This window comes from Canis aureus, chromosome 17 (assembly GCF_053574225.1).
Source record: "Canis aureus isolate CA01 chromosome 17, VMU_Caureus_v.1.0, whole genome shotgun sequence".
In the NCBI taxonomy this organism is placed as follows: Eukaryota; Metazoa; Chordata; class Mammalia; order Carnivora; family Canidae; genus Canis; species Canis aureus.
Genome location: NC_135627.1, coordinates 42,402,066 through 42,420,325, shown reverse-complemented (window position 1 = coordinate 42,420,325; position 18,260 = coordinate 42,402,066). Strand labels below are relative to the sequence as shown.

The 18,260-nt window shown below is 34.4% G+C and overlaps 1 long non-coding RNA gene and 1 pseudogene across 2 annotated transcripts in view; one reads left to right on the top strand and one right to left on the bottom strand.

The window, feature by feature from the left end:
• Nucleotides 1-17,659, bottom strand: part of LOC144287937 (uncharacterized) — a 109,575-nt gene extending 91,916 nt beyond the window's left edge. The window contains exons 1-2 of one of the 2 annotated variants that reach the window (XR_013355781.1): nt 17,611-17,659; nt 5,688-5,831 (exon numbers count right to left, since the gene is read on the bottom strand). This is a non-coding gene — a long non-coding RNA (uncharacterized LOC144287937). Of the gene's footprint in view, nt 1-4,720; nt 4,851-5,687; nt 5,832-17,610 lie in introns of those variants that run through there. The other variant, XR_013355782.1, reaches the window with a different exon arrangement.
• Nucleotides 13,005-13,097, top strand: LOC144288202 (U6 spliceosomal RNA; annotated as a pseudogene).
• Nucleotides 17,660-18,260: the final 601 nt, after the last annotated feature.

Genomic DNA, 18,260 nt, shown 5'->3' with positions numbered 1-18,260 from the left:
ATTAAGTACGTTAAAAATTTTAACATGTTAAATACATCTGTACAGATGATCCCCAACTTACAATGGTCTGACTTATGATTTTTTGACTTTACAATGATTCAAAAGTGATACACATTCAATAGAAACCATACTTCAAATTTTGAGTTGCAGTGTTTTCCTGGACTAGTGATATCCTGTGTGGTACTCTGTAGTGATGCTGGATAGCTAGCCGCAGCTCCCAGTCAGCCACATAATCACAAGGGTTAACAACTGATACATTTACATCCATTCTGTACTTATAGAGCCATTCTGGGTTTTTTTGTTTTTTTTGTTTTTTGTTTTTTTACTTTCAGTACCGTATTCCACAAATTACATAAAGTATTCAACACTTTGTTTTAAAATAGGCTTTGGGTTACATAATTCGGTCTGCTGTAGGCCAATGTAAGTATTCTGAGAATGTTTAAGTTATGATGTTTGGTAGGTTAGGTGTATTACTACATTTCAATTTATAATATTTTCAATTTAAGATGGGTTTATCAAGACATACCCCTATTATAAGTCAAGGAAGACCTGTATTTTCTTTGGGACATGTTCTGAGAGAGTGTTTTAGTTTTGTTTTATTCTTTATGGATAAGGTATTATCCCAAGTCACAGATTGAATTGTTATTTTTATACAGATGTGTATTGCTAACTCTAGCAAGTATCAGCATATTTGTGGAGCTAGTTCTGTGCTTTTTATTTTGTTATATTGAGATCATTTTTAAATCATGTGACCATAGCAATCTTATTTTTCATTTTTAACTTAAACAATACAGTTTTAATTTTTTTCCAACTTTACTGAGATATAACTTTCAAGTACATAATACAGATTTGTTAACTATAGTTACCATGAGATACATATCCAGAACTTATTCATTGAATAAGTGAAAGTTTATCCTGTTTACTACATTTCCTCCATCCTCTGCAGCCCCTGGCAACCACCATTCTACTGTTTCTTGAAGTTTTGCTTTTTTAGATTCCACGAGCAAGTAAAATCATACATCCTATAATGGATCTGTTGGCCATTTCAACATCTTCTCTGGAAAAATATATATTCAGTTCCTTTGTCCATTTTTTTTAATTTTTATTTATTTATGATAGTCACACACAGAGAGAGAGAGAGAGAGAGAGAGAGAGGCAGAGACACAGGCAGAGGGAGAAGCAGGCTCCATGCACCGGGAGCCCGACATGGGATTTGATCCCGAGTCTCCAGGATTGCGCCCTGGGCCAAAGGCAGGCGCCAAACCGCTGCGCCACCCAGGGATCCCTCCTTTGCCCATTTTTTAAGCAGGTTTTTTTTTTTTTTTGTAATTACATCCTATGAGTTCCTTTTATATTCTGAATATTATCTCTTTATCAGATATATGGTTTGCAGATATTTTCTCCCATTCTGTAGGTTATCTCTTCATTTTGTTTATTATTTCTTTTGCTGAGTAGAAGTTTCAGTTTGATGTAGTCTTGTTTATTTATTTTTGCTTTTGTTGTTTGTGCTTTTGGTGTCATATCCAAAAAAGTCATTGCCATGGCTAATGTCGAAAAGCTTTTTCCCTATGGTTTCCTCTATGAGTTTTGTGGTTTCAGGCCTTTTATTTAAGTATTTAATCCATTTTGAGTTAGTTTTTGTGAATGATGTTAAGATACTAGGTCCAATTTAATTTCTCTGCATGTAATTATCCAATTTTCCCAACATCATTTATCAAACAGACTTAATCTTTTCCCCAGTGAATATTCTTGGATCCCTTCTCAAATATTAGTTGACCATATATGTGTTTGGAAGTTTAGTAGCAAGGCAAATAAGAGCAAATCATATTACAATACTCTGAGGACTTTTTAAGAATTTGTGTAGTATTATAGGAATGGCACTTGATTCAACTTTATTTACTTCATATTTGATTGTCTTATAAAATACTATTCTTCTTATTTCCTAAGTCTATTTATTTAAAAAAAGAGTCATAGACAACGTAAATCTTTGTTATGAATTAGTTACTTTTTTTCACTTGAAAGGTTCTTGCATGCCTCTTTCAGAAAATATAAGAGTTATTTTAAGCTCTATATATAAGTGTTGGACCCATTTTGTGGGCAGAGAGATTATTTTTCTAAATGTAAACTATAATTCAAGTATGTGTTTGGTAATCAAAAATATGGCAATAAGATGTTAATATGTCCACAAAGATTTGGGAAAGATTTCTAACCACTTCATTTTTATTTATCTTTAGTACCATAAAATCCTTGCTTTGACTCTAATATATGCCATTGTGCCCTTCCCTGCCACAAAGAAATAGATATTTCTTTGTGATCAATAGTTTTGCCCAAAACCTCTAGATATTTTTCTTATATGAATAGCTACAGTTAAGCCTTAATTTTGTATTTGTACTGGCCAAAAAAAGATTGATATTGACTAAGAATGAAGCCTATGTTTAGAATATGACAAGTATAGGGAATCCCTGGGTGGCTCAACTGTTTAATGCTTGCCTTCGGCCCAGGGCGTGATCCTGGAGTCCTAGGATCGAGTCCTGCATCAGGCTCCCTGCATGGAGCCTGCTTCTCCCTCTTCCTGTGTCTCTGCCTCTCTCTCTCTCTCTCTGTGTGTGTCTCTCATGAATAAATAAATAAAATCTTAAAAAAAAAGAATATGACAAGTACATTTGTAGTTTGTGTTGGTAACTTCAGCAAGAAAAAAATATAAACTTTGTTTTACTTATTTTTTCTTTCCCTTTCTCATTTAGCCCATAGATTGAATAAGATATCCTTCAAAGCAATGTATAAATTAATTACATTATAAAATTTTTCTCTTCTTATAACATGCAAAATTAGATATAATACATAAATCAAGACTTGTTTATTTTTACATCAGGAATGGCATTTTGCTGTTAATATTATACTAACTCTTAATAATGAATTTGATTTTCCCAAATTGATGAGGAAATTGCTGATTATATGAAGTTTCCATATTTAGTAAAAATGAATATTAATATTGTAAAATGATGAATTGCTAATATGGGACATTGAGCTTGCAATCAACTATAAAATATCCCTCCTATAAAAGACAAGAATTTATAGTGATAATTTTAGAACTTAATACCATTTCTAATGCCATGAATAACAAAGGAATAGGTAATTCTGTAGCTCTTCTTAGGGAGAAATAATTATTTTTCTTTAAAAATGCTTATTTTGACTATTTTGGGGGAAATAGCATAATTGTGTGATCATTACCAACATTTTATTTTAAAATGTGCTCCAAAAAGAAAGGAAAATAAAAAAAAATATGCCTGCTTGGTGGTAGAAGAAAAATGTCTATCAAAAAATTATAAAAGTGATTCTTAATTCCTAACTACAAGTAGTCAGGAAGTGTTTCATTAAATTGAGCTCCATTTCAGTTAGAGGGTATTATTGTATTGGTTTTCTTTAACAGCAACATGGTATCACTGTTGGGATACAATTCTGTTCAAACATATAAGAAATATAACCTTAACAGACAGAAGGAGTAATCTCTTTAAATTGACATTAAGGAAAAGTGATAAAAATCCTGCTAATGAACTAAGTATGATATATACAACTAGGTATAATATAAATTCAACCCAATAAAGTATCTTTTAAATACATATATCAGACTGTATTCATTTAGATATTTCTATACCCTAAATTGTTGAAAGAAAAAAAGGCAGAAAAAGTAGATTTATGACAAAAGATTAATATCTGGATATTTGTGTGAAGCACCATCAGATCCTGCCTTGTCTCCCTATGTTGGCCAGGTGTTCCAGCCCAGAGATTGCTGTAACAACCGGCACTTTGCTGCAGCAACTGATTTCATGTGGGTGGGTCCTTACCAACACCCAATCTATAAACTTTTTGCTTCTGAATATGGTCCTTCCCTGTTGACCTTGGGCCATGAAATGTCTTGGCTCGCTTGCATGAGCAACTTAAATTTTGGAGTCTATTAAAATCTAAGAGTGCGAATTTTTTACTAATAAGATTTAGGAGCCAGTTCCATAAGTTCTTAGCTTTCCCTCTCTTGTATAGCACTTGCTGAGATGCACTCATTTTATTGCTACTTAGAGTAATGTCATGAGATCAAGTAGTCAGTACATTTTCTACCAAATGATAAGCATCTTTACACTGTCTCTCCTTCTTGGCCTTCTTATCCCCTTGTCCTTCACTTCCACTTCTTCGATTTATACTTCCTTAAAAAAATATCATCATATAAACTTTTGTCTCAGGCTCTGCTTTCTGGGAATTCACACTAAAACAACATGTGAAAAAAATTGTTATGATAAAAAAGACCAGAGATCAATTCTATAATACAATAATGAGGAAATAACATGAAACATAATTCACAAACCAACAAATGCTGCCAAAAAATGAAAAAAGACCACCCTCATTACTTATGAAATTCAAAGTAAAAAGTGATCTTCCCAAATGTAACTGTTTTTTACTTTAATAAAATCATCAAATAGTGCTAATTTTGAGGGAGGCATCATAATTGTCAAATAAAATGGAAATTATGTAAACATTCTGTCTTCAAAAAATCCTAACAAGTGTTTAGTGAAAGATTACTATAGGACAGATATTTTTCTCCGTGCTTTGCATGTATTGAATAATCTAATCTTTAAACCAATTCTGCTATGGGTATTATTGCTACAATTTCTCAGATAAAGGGTGGAGAATGAGGGTTGAAGTTAGGATTCAAACTCCGCAATCTCACTCAGGAAGTCCTGTTCTTTACTGTCTGCACTGCTGCCTGTTGTGGATTGTAGATGCTATGGAAGCCTGTAGGCATCTGTACTTCCTGCTTCAGCTTCAGGATATCCACCTGGTGCTGACTCCAGTGCCCAGCCTTCAGGTATCCAAGGCAACCACCCTGAACTCAAAGTTCCAAAACACATAGCCTGTGAATGGGGTGATTAATCTTGTTTATGCCATGGACCCCTTTGGCAGTCTGATAAAATCAAGGGATACCTTCTGAGAATAATACTTTTAAAAATACATAATATAGAGAGTTATAAAAGAAGTAATTTTATTTAAATATGGTTTATAAAATATTGAAAAATTAAATTTTTGATGTAACAATATATATGCTTCTTTAACAAGATTTTTGCGTTGGTTCTAATAGCTGATTTCAAAAGAATGTCTCACAGTGACTCTAAATGATATTTCAAGATATCGCTACAAGACTTCATGAGACCTGAATTAGAACCTCTACCAAAGATTTCATAAAACTTGATTTTGGAGACAGTGTTTGGCTAGAGTGGAGTGGAATTGGGATTTCCTTTCCCCAGGTCAGTTAGGCTCAGATACTACCTTAGCAGATTAGGCTTTTATTAACTAATTCCCCCAGAGGGCAGGCCTGCGGAGAAGAACAGAGTGTTCCGGTATATTTTAAGATGAAGCCTTTCTCTCCTCTCCCTCCTGGAAGCATGAAGGGAATTTTCTTCAATATTTACTGTGAAAACTTAGATAAGCTGCTAGAGATAAGACTCACAAAAGTGTGGGGGCATCTCTATAACTAAGTCCCCCCAGAAATTTTAACTCACAGAATTGTCCACATTGAGACTCTGGAAATTTGTAAGTTGCAGACTAGGATTTTCTGCCCCAGCACTGGTTCTCACAGCAATTTCTAAATTTCTACTCCTGAGTTTCCTCTCTAGTAAGCCGTGACTCCCTGGATTCACCTTTGTCTCCACTCTCAGAGGCAGCAGTTTTCTCTTATGAAGATTCAAGAAGAGTTGTAGAATCTTCAATTTTTGAGTGTTGACAAGCCAGTGGCAACATCCAAGTTCTTCACATGTGGAAATGGAAACTGGAAAACTGGAATCCTATTTTTTTGTTTTTGGGAAGAAGGAAGAACAGAAGGAACAAAGGAGGAAGAAAGGGAGGGAGGAAGGGAATAAAAAAATTCTTAACGGGGCAGGATAATCCAAGGATTTAGAGATTGTCTCATAGAAGCTAAGCAAAGGCCAAAACTTTCTTCAGAATGTACAGTGTTGGACACCCATGACCTGATGAGTTAATCCTTTACTGTGCAATCACCAACTGTTTGTACATTTCTGTCTTTGCTCACACAAATGCATTTAGGTTTGTCCTATCCTTCAAAAAGAGATAAAGGAACCACTCAATGTGAATTTCTTCTAGCATGGGCATTCTCTTAATCACTTTTGTATCCCTAGTGTATATATAGTGCCCAAAATATGGTAGTGACCCAATAAGTGCTAAAAAATATCTGAAGAGAAATAAATTAACCTCTTGTTTTTTTTTTTTCATTGCTGTTATTCAGGAAGTGTGTAATGAAATGCATCATTACCTAATGTAGGGATACACTTGCATTATAGTCAACAATTGTTCATCTTACTGAATTAGGACATCTATATATTTTACATAACAGAAACAGGTGAAACATGGCAAAGAGTAATAAGAATGAAAAGTAAAGCAGGTCATATGAAATATGATTAAGAATACATGACATTAAATATTATTTTGGATAATTTTCAAACATTCCTGTAAGTTTCATAATATTCTAATAGATCAGAGGTCTGCAAACGCTATCCCACCATCTAAATCTGGTCCAGCAGTTCTTACTCCTAAAGAAAGATTATTGGATATTGGAGTACAGCCATTCCCATTTATTTATGTATTGCTCTAAGGCTGCTTGTGCACTAAAATTACAAAGTTGAGTAGTTGCAAGAAGACTAGAGATCATATGGCCCACAAAGCCTGAAATATTTGTTTTCTAACCACAAAGTTTGGTTACTCCTGATGAATAAAAAAATTATAACCACAAACTCAAAATATATAGTTTGAATCGTTTGGTTGCACTCCGAAGCAAATATGTTTAGTGTTACTGAATGTCAAAATTAGATTCTCTTCTTAATCTATTAAAAATTCCAAATAAATAATTGCTAACATTAAAAAGCTTTCATATATAGTTATATCAGAATTTTCTCTATTATATACTCTCTTATTTCTTTGAAAGGGGTTAATTTCCAAATATTTTTTATACATTGTTCTTCATGTGATACAAACACTAGCTTTTATCTATAAGATCTAAAGTTATGATAATATTTTAATACTGTTATTTCAACTTCAGCAGTAATATTGATATTATTTTTCACTCAATGTGTACTTAGTGATGAAAGAATGGTTCCTTTTTTTCCCCACTAAATTCAATTTTTGCATCCATAGCCATTTCTTTTTTTTTTTTTTTTTTCGGTGACAAACCCTTGCTTGTTAGAGACCTGGATTTTATTTTTTTTAATTTTTTTATAAATTTATTTTTTTATTGGTGTTCAATTTGCCAACATATAGAATAACACCCAGTGCTCATCCCGTCAAGTGCCCACCTCAGTGCACGTCACCCATTCACCCCCATCCCCCGCCCACCTCCGCTTCCACCACCCCTAGTTCATTTCCCAGAGTTAGGAGTCTTTCATGTTCTGTCTCCCCTTCTGATATTTCCCACACATTTCTTCTCCCTTCCCCTTTTCTATTGGCCAGGGAGGCTGAGTGAATTGAAATTGTTTCAGAGGGAATATAAGGGAAGGGAGAAGAAATGTGTGGGAAATATCAGAAAAGGAGACAGAACGTAAAGACTGCTAACTCTGGGAAACGAACTAGGGGTGGTAGAAGGGGAGGAGGGCGGGGGGTGGGAGTGAATGGGTGACGGCACTGGGGTTATTCTGTATGTTAGTAAATTGAACACCAATAAAAAATAAATTAAAAAAAAAAGAAATTGTTTCAGATCTGACAATGAGCAAGTATTCTCTGTGACGATGTTTCTTTGAGTAGGGTTTAGTTGGTTGGATCAAGGGGATAATACTGTGTAAGGCTCATACCAATGGAATGTCAAGCAGCAGTCAGCTAGATAAAGTTCTAGTTGCTTAGCCATTACTTTAAAAGAGATGTAGCAAGAGGACTGGGAAAAGATCCCAATTAACACTCAGATCACAGCTTTAGAAATAGTCTGGCCACAAATATGAGGGATGGACATCGTTATAGGTTACAGATGTTTGACCAAAAAAAAAAAAAAAAAGGTTGTATTTTAATTAAATAACAATTTAATTAAGAATTAAATGACAATTTTGGGAAGTGGACTATTGGGCTTTGAACTAGATACTTGGAAACATGGATTAAGTTAGGAACCTAGAGTGGCTTAAAACCACTTCCTGGTACTATGCTATGAGGTCAGAGTGGGCACAACCAAAGCAGATGTAATGAATAACCAACAATCTAGTTCTTTGTTATATAACCTTTTTTTTTTTTTTTTTTAAGCAGAAATCTAAACCTGGGGACAAGTGAAAGCATAAAGTGGAATTAAATGCTCTAGAATTCAAGATTAAAATGACACAGGGTCATGGATTCAGAAAAACCATTACAAATTATGATTTATCTTCATTTTTTTTTAAGTTTTGATTTATTCATAGAGACAGAGAGAGAGAGAGAGAGAGGCAGAGACACAGGCAGAGGGAGCAGGCTCCACGCAGGGAGCCCTACGTGGGACTCGATCCAGTGTCTCCGGGATCACGCCCTGGGCTGAAGGCGGCGCTAAACCGCTGAGCCACCGGGCTGCCCGATTTATCTTCATTTTTAAAAGGTTATTTAACTTCTCTCTCATTGGGAGTCGAAAAATATTCACAAAATGCCCTGTATTTCTGGGCAACATGTGTAATGTTGACCAGTTTCTCTCCTTGATTACATTCTAATTACTGTTTTCTTTTTTCTCTCGAGAATCTAGAAGGAATCTTGTTTCCTTTCTGGCTTTTGTTTCTCTTTCTACCCAATATTTATTTATATGTACAGCATAAAAGAAGTATAGTACCATGAATTTACCAGAAAATAAAATTAGAACCGTGTCAGCCAAAATTAATGAAGTGAAAAACACTGTGACAACAAAGAGATTAGATGGGAAAGACCTTGAGAGTAAATACTGCTGTTTCGCTATTTCTTTCATCACTTGAATCTGTTGCTACTCAGTGAAACAAATGCAGATATAGGCTCCAATCAGGATTAGAAGTGTTTAGACTGTACTAGGATGGAATTCTATCCATCATAATATTAATATTAATATTTCATGGGAATTATTGGACAATTTTTATAGAGTGTTCTTGTTTTAATAAATATACAGGGAATGAATTCTGAATTCAGACAGCCTAGGTTTGATCCTGGAGTTGCCACTTAATAAATACACTCAATCACTCTGTTCTTTGGATCATCTCATCTGAAAATTGGTGGGAGAATAAAAGCACCCATTTTTTATATTGGGGAAAAGAAGTAGGTTATTTCAATTAGCATTTGCACTTGTGCCTGACATGAAACAATTGTTCAAAATCAACACCAGACAGTACCTTGTAACATGAAAAATGGAAAAAATGTAGATATTCATAAAATCCAAAATCTATTTTGGTAAGAAAGTCATATGGGGAGATTTGTCTGAATCCTTTGGAAACTAAGTTACTAATTTAAAGTGGGGATGTAAAGGTTTTTCATATCAAGGGCTATCATGGCTCTTGCTATTGGCTGCAAGTAACAGAAACCAATTCAAGCCTAAAAAATGCAAACAATAACTAAAATAGTGTATTATTTGCCTACCATTAGGTAGGAAAGGAATCCAGTTTTTTTTTTCTTTTTTTCCTTTTTTCGGGTTATTTAATTAACGCATGCCTTTCCCATAAGTTAATTCCCTCATTGCGGTAAGATTGAATCAGACAGACATTGAAATATCCTGGGTCCTGGTTCACACCCAAAGAAAGGGAAAACTCTTTCTTCTCAACCATTGAATATGAGTCTTTCCCTTCAAACTGGTCATTTTTTGTTCACCTGCTCCGTGTACCAAATGGCTTAATTAACTACGCTTACTCCTAGAGGTCAGGAGCAGAGGATTGGAGAAGTTTCCCCAGTTCCGTGCAGTTCTGTGGCATTTGAGAGAGCCTGACCTGAGTATTTGATTGAAACATAGTAGGAAGGGGCAAATGCTAGAGAGACAAAAACATAGTCCAGTACAATAATAGACACTTTGATTATATCTCACTGATTTTATTCTAGTAGACTGCCATTTTAGCAGGGAAATTGTGCACTGTTGGACTAAGTTGTTGCTGATATAAAGAAACTTCTACACAGAAAGGTCTTTCCCACCTGTGCACTCCTGACTGGATTTTTCTCTTTTTAAGCAGAGTGACAGGCTATTATATGTAACCTTGACACACTGTAAATTTATGTGTAAAGAACTGATAAAAATATAATTTCCTCTAAATATATTTTGATTAGGAAAGTAGGAAAAGAAAAAAAGAAGCTTGAAACATTTCCTAGGGTGTTATATTACAGAAAGAGAAAAGAATAAATGTGTGGAATAGGAATTTCCCTCATTGCTAAGTCTTTCCAGGACTGACACTCAGATGAAACCGGTTTATTTGAAGTATTAAATATTATTTAATCATCAATCCTGATTCTTTTTTAAAGGAATAAACCTATGGGAGAAAGAGCAAGAAGAGTTAAGTGGGCAGAGAATACATAAATGTATGTATAAATAGAGCCATGTGATTTAGGTATAATTAGATTTTATGACTTAACTCTTGTAATTTTCTCTATTTTGCATTTAAATTTGGAAAGATACGTGATCTCAACTCAAATATATTTTATGGGGCAAAGTGGTGTTTAATTATATGATGCTGGTCATCTTGAGAATAGATTTAATACATATCTAGGGTTTAATCAAAACATTAAACTCATTAGAAATTGTCTCCCGCATTTTTTGGCTTTATGCTTGAAATCATTTGTGTTCTTTGTTAAATTCAAAAATCTATAACAATAAAGTTAAAAGAGGGAAAATCACAGTGGTGTCATATAGAAGGAAAGAATATTTAACAGTCTTTATTTTAAAGTTTAATTGAGCACAAGGAGTAGAGATCTAAAAGTGCCAAATTACTTGAAGTATTTATGAATAAAATAGCATATATTTTTAAATAATAAAGATAACAATAATGAAGTCAAATAATATCCTGCACCTGGACACAATTTTTAAATATGATTATATATTTAATTCAATTTTTCCAATAATGTTCCTATTAGATTGAGAATGAATTTATGTTTAGATTCCAGATTAATTCCTTCATCAAATATTAGAGAAATAGATTGTATTTTGTAGGGGAATGCTGCTATCAACTGTTGTCTGCTTACTAATCATGGGACTTGTGTATCCTCTATTTCATCTTTCTTTGAGTTTATTGATTACTCCATCGACTTTTCTATTTCCAGCCTGTCTGTTCATTGAGACTGGTTTGCACCATTAGCAAAATATACAATTTATGTGTTATTCCTCCTCTCAATACCCACTTTTAAAATTAGGTTTTAAAATATAGTAAATGCTTAGCATTAAAACAAATATTTTAAACTTTGCAATGAGGTAAGTTCCAGTTTTTTCATAAATTGAATGGAATATAAGCTGTTTTCAAGGTAAATAATGAAGCTTACTAGAAAATAGCTTATTGTTTATAGAAATAAATACATTAGAGTATTTAGATAGGAAAACATATATTTGTAAAATTGAAAGATATGCCTCAAGGCTGTTTAGATAAGAATATATTTTTTTTTAGATAAGAATATTTTTACTGCTGGTATTTAATCTTTATTGGTATTCACTATGATTCAAAAATTTAAAAATATATGACATTCAATAATTTAATATATCATTTATATTTTGTATGATACAAGGTAAAGAGCCATACAATTGATATTTTCTCCATTTTTTCTTAGGCATATGCACTCTCATAGCAATGAAGGTGACATAATTCAATAAGTAGGTTTTTTTTCTTATGACAATATTTTATTCATGATTAAAAAACATGAAAGTTAGCTCTAAATTATCAGAGCTTCTCCCATTATGTTATTAATAGATTTTCATATACTGGACTACATGTAGTCCCTATTGTAAATCAAAAGATCTGTATAAATTACATTCACAAATTGTATCATAGCATATTTGTACAATCTAATCAAAGAGTTAAAACTAATCAAGGCCTAGTTTTCTATTTGAAATAGGTTTTTCTACACAGAGAAAACTAATAAAGCAATGACTTTGAAACAAATCTGCCTCATTTAAGTGTGCTCAAAAACATGTTTCCAAGTGGCATAGACCTTTAGAAGTTAACAGTAATGACTGCCCATGGCATGAAGAGGCAACATTCTTAAATTCAGGTATTGTTAAGTTGAAAGCTACATGTGGGCAAGGATTCTTATTTGTTTTACTTTCTGTTCAGTGTTAATTTTCTTCAGTTGCTCTGGTTTCCAAACACGTATCCAAAGATGGTCTCCTCAAATCAATATGTGTTGTGCTAAATAATTAAATGAAAACATTTTATTGCTGCTTATTCTCTGCTCTTTAATTCAGAGTTGCTTTTGCAACCAAATTTAGATTCTAAAAACAGTTTTTAGGCATTTACTTCCCAATGGTCCTTGATGCTAGCAAGTCCATGGCATGTATTGTCTCAAAGATTGGATGAATACTCTTAGAATTAAAAGGTCTGTGGACTCTCTTTATAGATTATTCCTGAAATCCAGTGTAGAGAAGAGCGTTTTAAAGGCAACGTTTAATATCGTATAATCCAACCATTTAATCTATGTACTTATTTGAAAACCTGCATTTTATATCAAAAATAGCTGAGGGGCACCTGGGTGGCTCAGTCAGTTAAGCATCTGCCTTTGGTTCAGGTCATGATCTCAGGGTCCTAGGATCAAGCCCTGAGTTGGGCTCCCTGCTTGGTGGGAAGTCTGCTTCTCTTTCTCCCTCTGCCCCTCCCTCACTGCTCCTGTGCACTCTCTCTCTCTCTCTCTCTCCCCCTCTCTCAAAATGAAAATGAATGAACAAAATCTTAAAAAAAAAAAAAAAAGCTGAGACTGTTGAGAGTAAAAAACTTTAAAGATAGAGTTAGGGTACAATGAAGGCAATTCCAGAAGCTCGGGTACACCAGTTAAATTTTGCAACTTGGAAGAACAGGTGGGGGGTTCACTTTGGCAGCATATATGCTAAAATTGGAAAGATTCAGAGAATATTAGCATGGCCCCTGCACAAGGATGGCATGCAATTTTTAATTTGTGAAGAGTCAGATGCGTAGAAGGTATGCTGTAGACAAAGGACAGGGGAACTACTCAAACTGATTTTGGAGCTAATCCTTTCCCTAGTCTGAGAGCTAGCAGGAGGATGCTCCAAAGATTCTATGTGAGGGAGATTTTTGGGAAGGGACCCAAGAACTCAATCCCTGGGCTAAATCTCTAGGTTATAACTAAAAGGGAAGCAATAAAAACAAACAAAAAACCATCAGCTTGAGAGGCTAGAGTTGCATACTACCAGGAAAGCACTGCATTCAGCACATTATCAGAGAGGAAGAGTAGCAATGGAGATAGAGTTGCCCAGGCAGATCTCACCCCCTAGGGCAGCCTGCAGAGTCCAGCATACCAGAGTTCAGGAAAGGAGGCTTCTCTAAGTCTTCCCATCTCCTCTGAAGGATAAAAATGTGGGTTAGATTAAAGAGAGTCCCGTTCGTATTCTGGAAGAGGGATAAGGCAAAGACAGAGTATGTGGAGCTGGCTCTCCAGGTCCAAAGTATCAATAATGATTGATGTACGCACACACACAGTGTCGGTATAGACAGAGAATAGTTATGAGGCTTCTCACTTCTTTCCTCCTTGAATTAAAGAATATGTGTAAACCCACAAACTCCAGGGAGAAATAAAATATACAGATGAAGGGAGAGAAATCTGAGAGCCTTGACTGAAAAGGATTATGACAAAAGTAACCTGGTTCCAAATAGAATGATATCAAGTTTGTCTTTTTCTATTGGACAATAGTGATTATCCTGCCATCTTTGAAAACTAGGTCCTATCATTTTTACTTAAAGAGAATGTACAGATAGGTATTTCTTTACACACCTGATTCAAAGAAATATAAATTTCATGCACAATAAATTTATAATATGTTGTTAAAAGGTCTGTAAGTGGTTCTATATTTGAGTCAAAACTTCCCTTACTACATTTAATCAGTATCACCTGAAGCACTTTTTAGTTAAAACACAGATTGCTGGACCCCCAAGGTGGAGACTGAAAATTTGCATTTTTAACAGTTTTCCAGGTGATGCTGATGCACCTTCTTGTATGACTTTCGCTTTAGTCAAACTCTCCAATGTTTTTGTCATGTTCACTATTTTCTATTTTCTATTTTATTTTTACAGTTATACTGTTGAGTGGCAGTTAAATTAAATCACAACGTATGAGATGTGCCCAGAAAAAAATTGCTGCCTTTTGTGGAATGGTGCTTTCCTAAATTTTATCTGGTCATTTCCACTTGTCCTCTTAGGTGGAAGGGTTCATGCAAGATTATATTAATCAAAAGTACAACTTGGGTGATTGTGCCAAATTATCTACTAATATTTGTTTTAGTAAATAAACAATAACTTTATTGAAATAGTGCAGAACATAGTTGTATCTAGGATAGAAAAGAGGGTATGTTTGGGTAAAGCATAATTTACTCATATGTTAGGTAACAAGGAATAGTTGATGCCAAAAAACAGCAAATGTCCGAAAAGTATTTGATGGGTTAATAGAGGTGACATGCTCTTTGCACTATGAATAAGCACTAGAAAAAAGTCTTTAATTATTCCCTTTACTTCTGTATCATAGAAAAATCAACCATTTTTTTCCAATAGACTGTATTATATACATTGTGTTATACACCTGATTCAGTTTGAGAGGCAGGATCAGAGGATTCCTTGATAGACTATTGAAGTAAGAGAATAGAAAGTCCTTCTCGGGGATGCCTGGGTGGCTCAACTGTTAAGCCTCTGCCTTTGGCTCAGGTCCTGATCCCAGGTTCCTGGATAGAGTTCCGCATCGGGTTCCTTGTGGAGAGCCTGCTTCTCCCTCTGCCTGTGTCTCTGCCTCTCTCTCTCTCTCTCTGTGTCTCTTATGAATGAATGAATGAATGAATGAATGAATGAATGAATGAATAAATAAATGAATGAATAAATAATAAATAAATAAGTAAATAAATAAATAAAACAAGCACTATATACATAGAGAGAGGTATATATACACATATATATGTAAATATATTAAGTATATATGTATATGCTTAAGATTTTCCAGGCATTGTTCTAACCATGTATAACTTATGTTAATCTTCACAACAAGCCAATGAGATGAGAGCACACTGCATAAACATTTAAGTATTTTGCCCAATATCATCCATCTAGTAACAGGAGTAATTAAAATTAGAATCTGGCATTTGGGGAGGAATTCTTAATGTCAACAAAATTGAGATTTTCTCTTTCAAGAATCTATTACCATACCTACCATGAGGCTATTATCAGATGCTGATCCCCTTAATTAACTGATCATGATAGTTTTCTTCTCCTAGATACCTCTGCATAATTGCTTACTCTTAGTGGACTTTCTCATTTTCCATTTCATTGAATTTTCTAATTTTCTTCCTAACTTACTCACTTTTGTTTTATGTCTGACTCATGGGTTCCCCTATTCTTACCCTTTGATAAATGAATGCATTTTCAAAATTAAGACCTCAGTCTTCTGTTTTTCCTAGTTTATTTTTGTAATCTCACCTATTTCTAGGTTAACAGTTTGCATTTTCAAGAGATACAAACATTTCCCATCCCAATGTTCTTTTTCAGTATGAACCTGTCATTTTCCCATCAGGAGACAGAATTTAATCTCCCTCTCCTTCAATCTAGACAAGCTTATAACTGCTTTGACCAACAGAGTATGTGGGAAGAAAGCTGTATATCTTCTAAGGCTAGGTCAAAAGAGGCTATCAGTTTTAACTTTGTTCTGTTGGAACATCAGTCTGAGCAAAGCTAGTTGACATGTAAGAAGTCCAACTACCCTGAAACTACCGCTGGGTTTAATATTTCCAGGTGTAATATTTTTCAGCCTTTCAGACATTTCTGCTTATGCATGAAACAGGTGAGCAAACCCATTTTACGCCATTCAAATGAACTCAACCACCAATGGGATACAAACGAGTAACCTCATATAATGAAATAAGAAGCAAAACCTTAGGCTCTGTTTTTATCTTAAATAAATTGCTTTCATGTCAAACCCTGCCCATATTTCTGATCCACAGAATCTTTAAAAAATGATGATTTAAGTTTAATCCATTAAATTTGAAGTGGCTTATTGTGCAATAATATTAACTTGAATTCCCATGTATTCTACAACCCCCATTTTACAGCTTAACTTCTAATAATATTCTATTCCCATCTTACCCTCCTCCTATTAAGTTCTTTTTACTTTCAAACCTTATATTCAATATACTTATATTAGGCACTGGACACATTAGCATAAGTAAGATTCAATCTTTTCCCTCATGTCTTATTGGAAAATAAATGTTTTATTTGAGAAGAAAAAAGAGCAAATATAACATATTGGATTAAGTTAATCTTAGAATTAAACAAAGGCATTTGGAAGGAAATAGGAAACACAACTGATACTAAGTGGAGTCATGATAGAATTATAAAAGCAAGCATCTCTGCTCACATATTGAGTTGGAGAAAGTAAACCAACTGCATTAGTGTAGGGGTAGGCATTTTGGAGAAAGGACATTAAAATAACAGAGCTAGCATAAGTAACGAATGTATAGGTTTATACTGGAAATTACAAGCGGTTTGGTGTTAGAGCTATGAGTTATGCCACTCTAATTCCTAAAGATGTCATAATACAAAATGTCATTATATAAAAATGCCATAATATAAAAATAGGAAGAGACAAGATCATGGACATAATGGATTATCAGGATTCTTTTTGTAAATAACTAAGTCTCAGATTAGAGTACAAGAATTATTGAGTACAAGGTGAGCACTTCTGAGACTATTGATAATAAGGAATCAGTGTTTTTCCCTCAGTTTGCCATTGATCAATACTTTTATAAAATAAAGTAGAAATAAAGTTACTGGAAAAGTGAAATTAAAGTGATACATAAACTATAAAGCCCTTAATTTTTATCATTACAGTCAATGGACATAGGATCACTCTATCAAATTACTATAAAATTTCAAATTTAATACCTTTAATATAAGTAATTATCTAGTGTAGACACATAACAATTTCTGAACTAAAATTAGTCCGTGAGTGACACTGCAATAAGGGGATCCAGCCAGGTGGCTGGTGAGTTGGGAAGACTAATGTGGGACATCTGGGTGACTCCGTGGTTGAGTGTCTGCCTTTGGCTCAGGGAGTTATCCTGGAGTCCCAGGATCAAGTCCCAAATCGGGGGAGCCTGCTACCTCTCTGCCTGTGTTTCTGCTTCTCTGTGTCTCTATCCTGAATTAATAAATAAAATATTTTTAAAAAGGAGAAAGACCAATGTATCATGTTCTCTTACTATAACCAGAAGTGTAAAGGGTAGAAATACTACTAGAATTACTAAAGAGTTAAAATGCTTATATTTTGGATACTCTCAAGCTAAACCAAGGGTGATCCTCAACTTTGTGCCTTAGACAACAGAATAAAAGTTATCCCTCTCGATGGTCTTTCTGATGGGGCAAATTGAAGTTTTAGAGCAGGATATGGTAGGGTATAAGAGCAGAGATTCTGGATTACCTGCTGGTTTCTTACATGACTTACTGGTCATGTGACTTCAGGCATAGAATATAGGCTATTCATACTCAGCATTCTATATTCTCTATAAGAAGGAAATAGTAACAATTGCAAATGCTTCATATTCTGCCTGCCTGCTTGATAGCTTCACCTGAGTTATGTCAGGTCAAAATCAATAGTAAAATTATTCACAGACCTCCACACGTTAAGTGTACCTTGTGAGCATTATTTTTGGTAATGGCCCCACAATAAACTAGAAAAAGCTATTCTCAAAATTTAGCTTATTTTTAAAATATTTGATACATTTAATGAATGACTAATTCCATTGATTCTACTACTCAACTAAAATTATCCTTTCTATTCCTTGAATCATTGCTCTACTACATGTACTCTCACTCGTGTATGTATATAGGCCATATATTCTGTCTCAGTCTATGGACAAAAATAAGCCAGACTCCCCACATCTTTCATAGTGGAGGACCCATAGTGTTTATTGTGGACCCCTGCAGCCTGCCCCACAGAAGACACTGGCAGTTTTTGCCACTGAAGTAAGTAACCAACAACCATGCTGCCCCATACACATGGAGAGAGAAAGCTGCTGTACACCCCTCAGAAGGAGCGCTGTTGCACTCTCCAGGACAAGGGCAGCCAGC